The sequence below is a fragment of the Enhydra lutris genome, unplaced genomic scaffold (assembly GCF_002288905.1).
Source record: "Enhydra lutris kenyoni isolate GAN:26980312 unplaced genomic scaffold, ASM228890v2 scaffoldscaffold11, whole genome shotgun sequence".
NCBI classification, from domain to species: Eukaryota; Metazoa; Chordata; class Mammalia; order Carnivora; family Mustelidae; genus Enhydra; species Enhydra lutris.
The window spans coordinates 27,782,908-27,788,827 of NW_019154095.1; positions in this window are offsets into that span (position 1 = coordinate 27,782,908).

The window sequence follows — 5,920 nt, forward strand, 5'->3', positions numbered from 1 at the left end:
AAGACAAAGCACCGCTGGCAAAATATACACACTGCCCAAGGTCTTACTCATTTTCATGTTTGCTTCCTTCTTGACAGATGCCTAGAAACACAGCATAGTTGAGAAGACACACACCTCTAAGAGGTTGCCTCTAGTTTATGAGCTCATATGCTATCAGCCTTTTGAAGAAGTCTCTAATTCTGCTTATGAAAAGAAATTTAGAACGTACAGAGAGCTACACATTCATTCGAGAATGTGGTTCAGAGACAATGGAGGGGCCGTAATTTTAATTAAAACTGCTAAATGTATTCAAGTAGAGAAAGAGTGTGCAGACTTTTATTGCAAGTGAATATCATAAAGGAATTGCTTTTTCCTCCACTTTTTGAGGATTTCTCATTGGAAAACAAATGATGTATCATAGTTATAAACAAGCAAATGGGACAAAAAGAGAAAAGTAGGATGACTGATTCATTACACAGTGAAAGGCTGAAAATAAATCAGGGAACACCTTGACATAATAGCAACAACCACAGCAAAGTTTTCAGTTGGGAGTTGGTAGCATTGGGTAACTATAGTCAGGATCATGAATGTGGTCTCTTTCTACTAATACTAAAAGTTGCACACTCAACTAGATAAAAAGCTAAGTATATGATGGAACTCTTGTTTGGATGTCAATAACCATAGTATTTGAAAACAATAGCGAAACATAAAACTCTACTTGACTTTATTAGACATTGGCTTTATTATTTTGTCACTGAAGATCATTATTATTCATGTTACCGACAAACTGTTTTGAATTGATCTGTTAATTTATGAAGTCATCTAATCAGTTTGGTTAAAACTGATAAAGGATCAAAGAGCTGTAGATCCTTATACACAATGCTGAATGTGTCCTAGATTGATAATCTAGTGGGGCAAGCAAATATTTAACCCAGATACTTTTTCTTTTATAGATATTTCGAAGCAATACTCTTTAATAATTCATTTCAGTATTTGATTGCCCTAATAATCCTAAAAGTCTAGGAGAAGAAAAAGTGCACACATAAACTATGGTTTCAGAAATTATGGCTCTGGTTTACTCCAAAAAGCTATTTAGGACCACTGTCAAGTTTGTTACTGGAATACTTTGCAGGAAATTAGAGCCATGTTTTCTTGTGTTTTCAAGTTCTTCAACAGAACTATTACATAGTAGAAAGAGTTGGTGATTTGCAGAGGTATATATACAAGGTAAAAAGTGAGCCGGATATATTTGTGAATATCTCTATATCTAGATGATCCGAATCTCCTTAGAAAGTTCTACCATATGTTTTACAAAGTTCCTCTGATAACTGTTTTCATCAAGCGTATCTGGGAAACACTAAATTATGGTTTGTGGCTGGGAGGAAGGTCTGCGTGCGTGTGCGTGCGTGTATGTGTGTGTATGTAAGTTATCTCTAAAACTTTGCCCATCAAGTCATTTATGTGTAAATGTTCTAGTCAGAACCAACACTAAATAGTATAGATAATTTTTAAAACTATGTTCCAAATTTCAGATAACTGAACCTTAAAAAATTTGCCATGTTAACCCAAACTTTTTAAAATGCAGGATACTTTTATCTTGATGCTGGGGATAAACTACTATGTTGCTAACTGTATATTCCTTTGCTCTTTATAGAATTTTGTTTAATTTATACAATAGCAAAAATACTTAATAGAAACTCTGCCCTTTAAAAATTGTCTGCCAAGTAGAGTATCTCACCTTAAAATCAGATATGTAACAAAGTCTTGAAATGTTGTTCTTCCCTACATCAGAATACTATCTAGTTAAAATATTGACAATGAAAAAGCAACTCATGAAGACCAAAGACAAACTCTCAGATTTCCTCTAATGGAATCTCACTGTAGAAGTTTTATAAACATTCAACATATTATCGCTGGCTTCCTCACTATAATATTAATAAGCAGGAAGTCCTTAGCTAAATATGTTTTTTTCCCTCCCAAAATTCAAATATGTAATCAGTTGTACCTGGTTTTCCAGTGGACAAACTGTTTTGTACCGTGGAATATTAACTCTTTCAAGACTATGAGATTACTATTTGTCAAATGACTGCTGCTTAGTACAAATTGGTATGTGGGTAGCATGGTCAAACATGTGCTGCCTTATTCAAGGAAACAAATTCAATGACATTTGCTGTGTTGTGTTATTCAGCTATAAACCTCTGTTAAATTAAACCTCTTTAATCTATCAGAGTTATTTACTTACCAATGTAATCATTTTTTAGCCTTCCCTCTGTCTATCAGAGTTCTAGTGGTGATGTAAGGGTTAGAAATGAGAAGAAATAGAGGCACCTGGGTTGCTCAGTGGGTTAAAGCCTCTGCCTTTGGCTCAGGTCATGATCCCAGGGTCCTGGGATCAAGCCCAACATTGGGCTCTCCTTAGCAGGGAGCCTGCTTCCCCCGTCCCCCCTCTGCCTGCTGTTCTGCATGCTTGTGATCTCTGTCTGTCAAATAAATAAATACAATCTTGAAAGAAATGAAGAGAAATAACATTTTGAGTGGCACATTTACAAATTCTATGAACATCTGTACTTGCCTGTATCTTAGATTTCACTGCATAGGCTGGAGGATTTGTAAGGCTGCAAACAGTATCTATAATAACATCAGGGGGAAACGCTTTTCTTTCCAAAGCACTCAGTGGAATCTGAAATTCTGGATAGGCAAAATCTATGCAAGACCATTTGATTTGGAATAAGAATAGCAAAACATCTATCATTGTCTTTTCCAAAATCAATTGCTAGAATTATGTGCAATTGTTAGCATTATGCAATTTAAGTCCCTATGCTAATATCCAGTTGAAGTGGAGAGATCAAAGAATTTGACCATCCTAATTTAAGTAAAACATTTGAATATTACCACTGGAAGGACTGCCTCAATCGTATTCTTTAAAAAAAAAAATTTAAATCATGTACGATTTTTTTTTTTTTTTTGCCACCAGATAATGTCACTTTTAAATATATGTTATTTTATTTTTTATACCTGTTGGAACAGATTAGTTTGGAACATACTGCTTATACTTTATTATGTAATCTACATAATCACATAAAATGTGATTTTATTTGTTTAAAACTAATAATAGATTGGAGGAGGAATAATTTTAGTTTGTCTATTGTATATTTCCTTTCCAAATGTTTATGTTTGAATCATTTCCATGTACAAATATGACTTTTTGTCTCACAAAGCAGAACTACCCGATTTTAAATATTCTGGCAAGTAATAGGAGAGAATAACCAATCCTGGATATTAAATCCATAATTGCTCATTGAGTAAACAAATTCAGCCTCAATGTTATTTAATGAATACTAATTTTGACCATTTTTTGGACTGTCTCTGATGCATCATCAAATATTTTACTGTGGATAAGAAAAGACATTTGGAATAAAATCAGTATATTTCTAGTCAGTTTAAATTACTAAATTATTATATTTAAGAATTGCCTGAGCATAAGCAGCATTTTCTTTTTAAAAATAATTTTTATAATTTACCTTTCCCCACTTTTTACTTTTCCCTACTTTGACACTTAGAAAATAATCTCCATTAAAAAAATTATCTTGTACAGTACAAAAAGTGTTATGTTCTCCACAATGGCATATATTGATCACAACTTCTGTAAATCTCCTAAAACTGTGTGTTGGTGAAAATCTAGAGAAGAAAAGAAAGTGATTTTAATCATATTCAATATTTATGTTGCTGATAAGTGAGTTCTTATTTTAGCTGAGGTCTTTGGAACACTGAATGTAAACTCGATTTGTAAGATATAGGAAAAGACCAAAATGGTGGGACATTTAACCAAAATCTTAGTGTACATATAATGTAACAATAACAAACAGGGTAAAAATTCAGTAACATACTAAATGGGTACCAGGAGACTGTCCGGTAATTATAATGTTTAGAGAAGTATGATCTTAGCTGTGCCAAATTCTTAAAGGCTGGGGACATAGTCATTTTTTTTTTTTAAGATTTTATTTATTTGACAGAGAGAGACACAGCAAGAGAGGGAACACAAGCAGGAAGAGGGGGAGAGGGAGAAGCAGGCTTCCTACCCAGCAGGAAGCTCAATGAGAGGCTCGATCCCAGAACCCTCAGATCATGACCTAAGCCAAAGGCAGACACTTAATGAATGAGCCATCCAGGTGCCCCACTGGAACATGTTCTAATTGGATATGGGGTCAACTCATGCTTGTCTCCACCAAAGGATAATAGAGTCACGTGTGTATCACCTTGTTTTAAAGTGGCAGAGAGAAATTTAAATTCAACTATGGGACATCACTCATAAAGGAACATACAGTGATGTTAGAATCATAAGCCTTAATCATGTTTATAATATTTACCTTCTCTAGAATAGAAACATCTTAAATTAATAAAAGCAATTACTTAGCAGTATTTTTTGCCATTAGAGAGTTTAACTTGGGAGGACACTTTCATGTATGGATGTCTGTGTGTACCTGTGCATATTGTATGTTTTGGCCAATAGGCTGTTTTTAGTGTTATCTTTAATGTTGATGATTTTTAAGAGTATGAACAGCGTACACAGCTTTAAAGAATAAAAGATTATTTAGATGTTGTGCTACATTGTTAGTAATAATGTTCTGACCCTAGGGAGCCTTTTATTACAAGGTGACATTTCTGTGTTTTGGTGACAGAAAGTCTATGATTAACATGCCCATTTTAAAACCAATTTATTATTGTTGCTTTTAAATATTAGATACCAATCCTGTCTTTTCTTGTGCTCATCAGGTACTCTAATTTCTGATAGAACTGTGACTTCCTATGAGTGATGCAAATGTATCTGGTTTCCTAACATAGGGTGGAAAAATAGTTTTGTTTGGAACAGAAAAATGAATTGAACTTTCTGTTTCCAAAATGAGTTCAACCAATCTCTAAGGACTCTTGAGTATTGGTGCCAAGAAGCTATAATATCCTCACTGACTCTGTGACCACTGAGCTAGAGAATAAATGTTTAGATAATTCAAAACAGTTAAATATGAGCCAAACCATCGTATCATGCTCAGCTGCATGCCCCTGGCTGTACTGTGCGCAACCACCAGCCACCAGGAACCTGGCACAGGGATAATGGCCCAGCAGCATTTTGCTGACACCAACTGCCCTGCTCCCAAGTTCCCCACTATCATGCCCCCCAAAAGCTCATCTGCTTGGGTCCCCTAATGGAGAGCAAGCACAGCCCACGATAGGCAGAGAGTCAGTGCAGACAACTGCACAGAAAGGAAAAGTGCCTCAGACACAATAGCACGACGTAAAGAACATACACAGAATATGTTCTTAAAGGTCCAGAGTCTGGTGAACGGGGAACACTGCGCTTCAGGGCACACTAGGACCTCCTCTTCATAAAGTGACCACTTTCAAGAGCAGAAGACACAGCTGACTTTTTTAACCCAGAGAAACAGACCGAGAGAGGCAGACAAAATGAGGAAATAGAGAAGTTTATCCTAAGTGAACAGGACAAGGACATGGCCAGAGATCTAAGCAGAACAGATATAAGGACATGCCTGATATATAAAGACATTAAAACAACTATCATGAGGATACTCACTGGACTTGAGGAAAGAGTGGCAGACATGAGTGAGACCTTTAAAACAGATAATTAGTAACATAGTAGAGACAACGAATACACTAAGTGAAATGAGAAACGCAACTTGATAGAATGGACAGAAGAATGGAAGAAGCTGAGGAACTAATTAGTGACTTAGAAGACAGAGTAATGAAAAGTAATTAGTGGAACAAAAAGAGAAGAATTATGTAAAATGAGAATAGACTTAGGGAACTCAATGACTCCATCAAATGTAGTAACTTACATTGTATAGGAGTCCCAGGAGAAGAGAGAGAAGAGAGAGACAGAAAACTTATTCAAAGAAAGAAATAACTAAAAACTTACCTACTCTGTGGA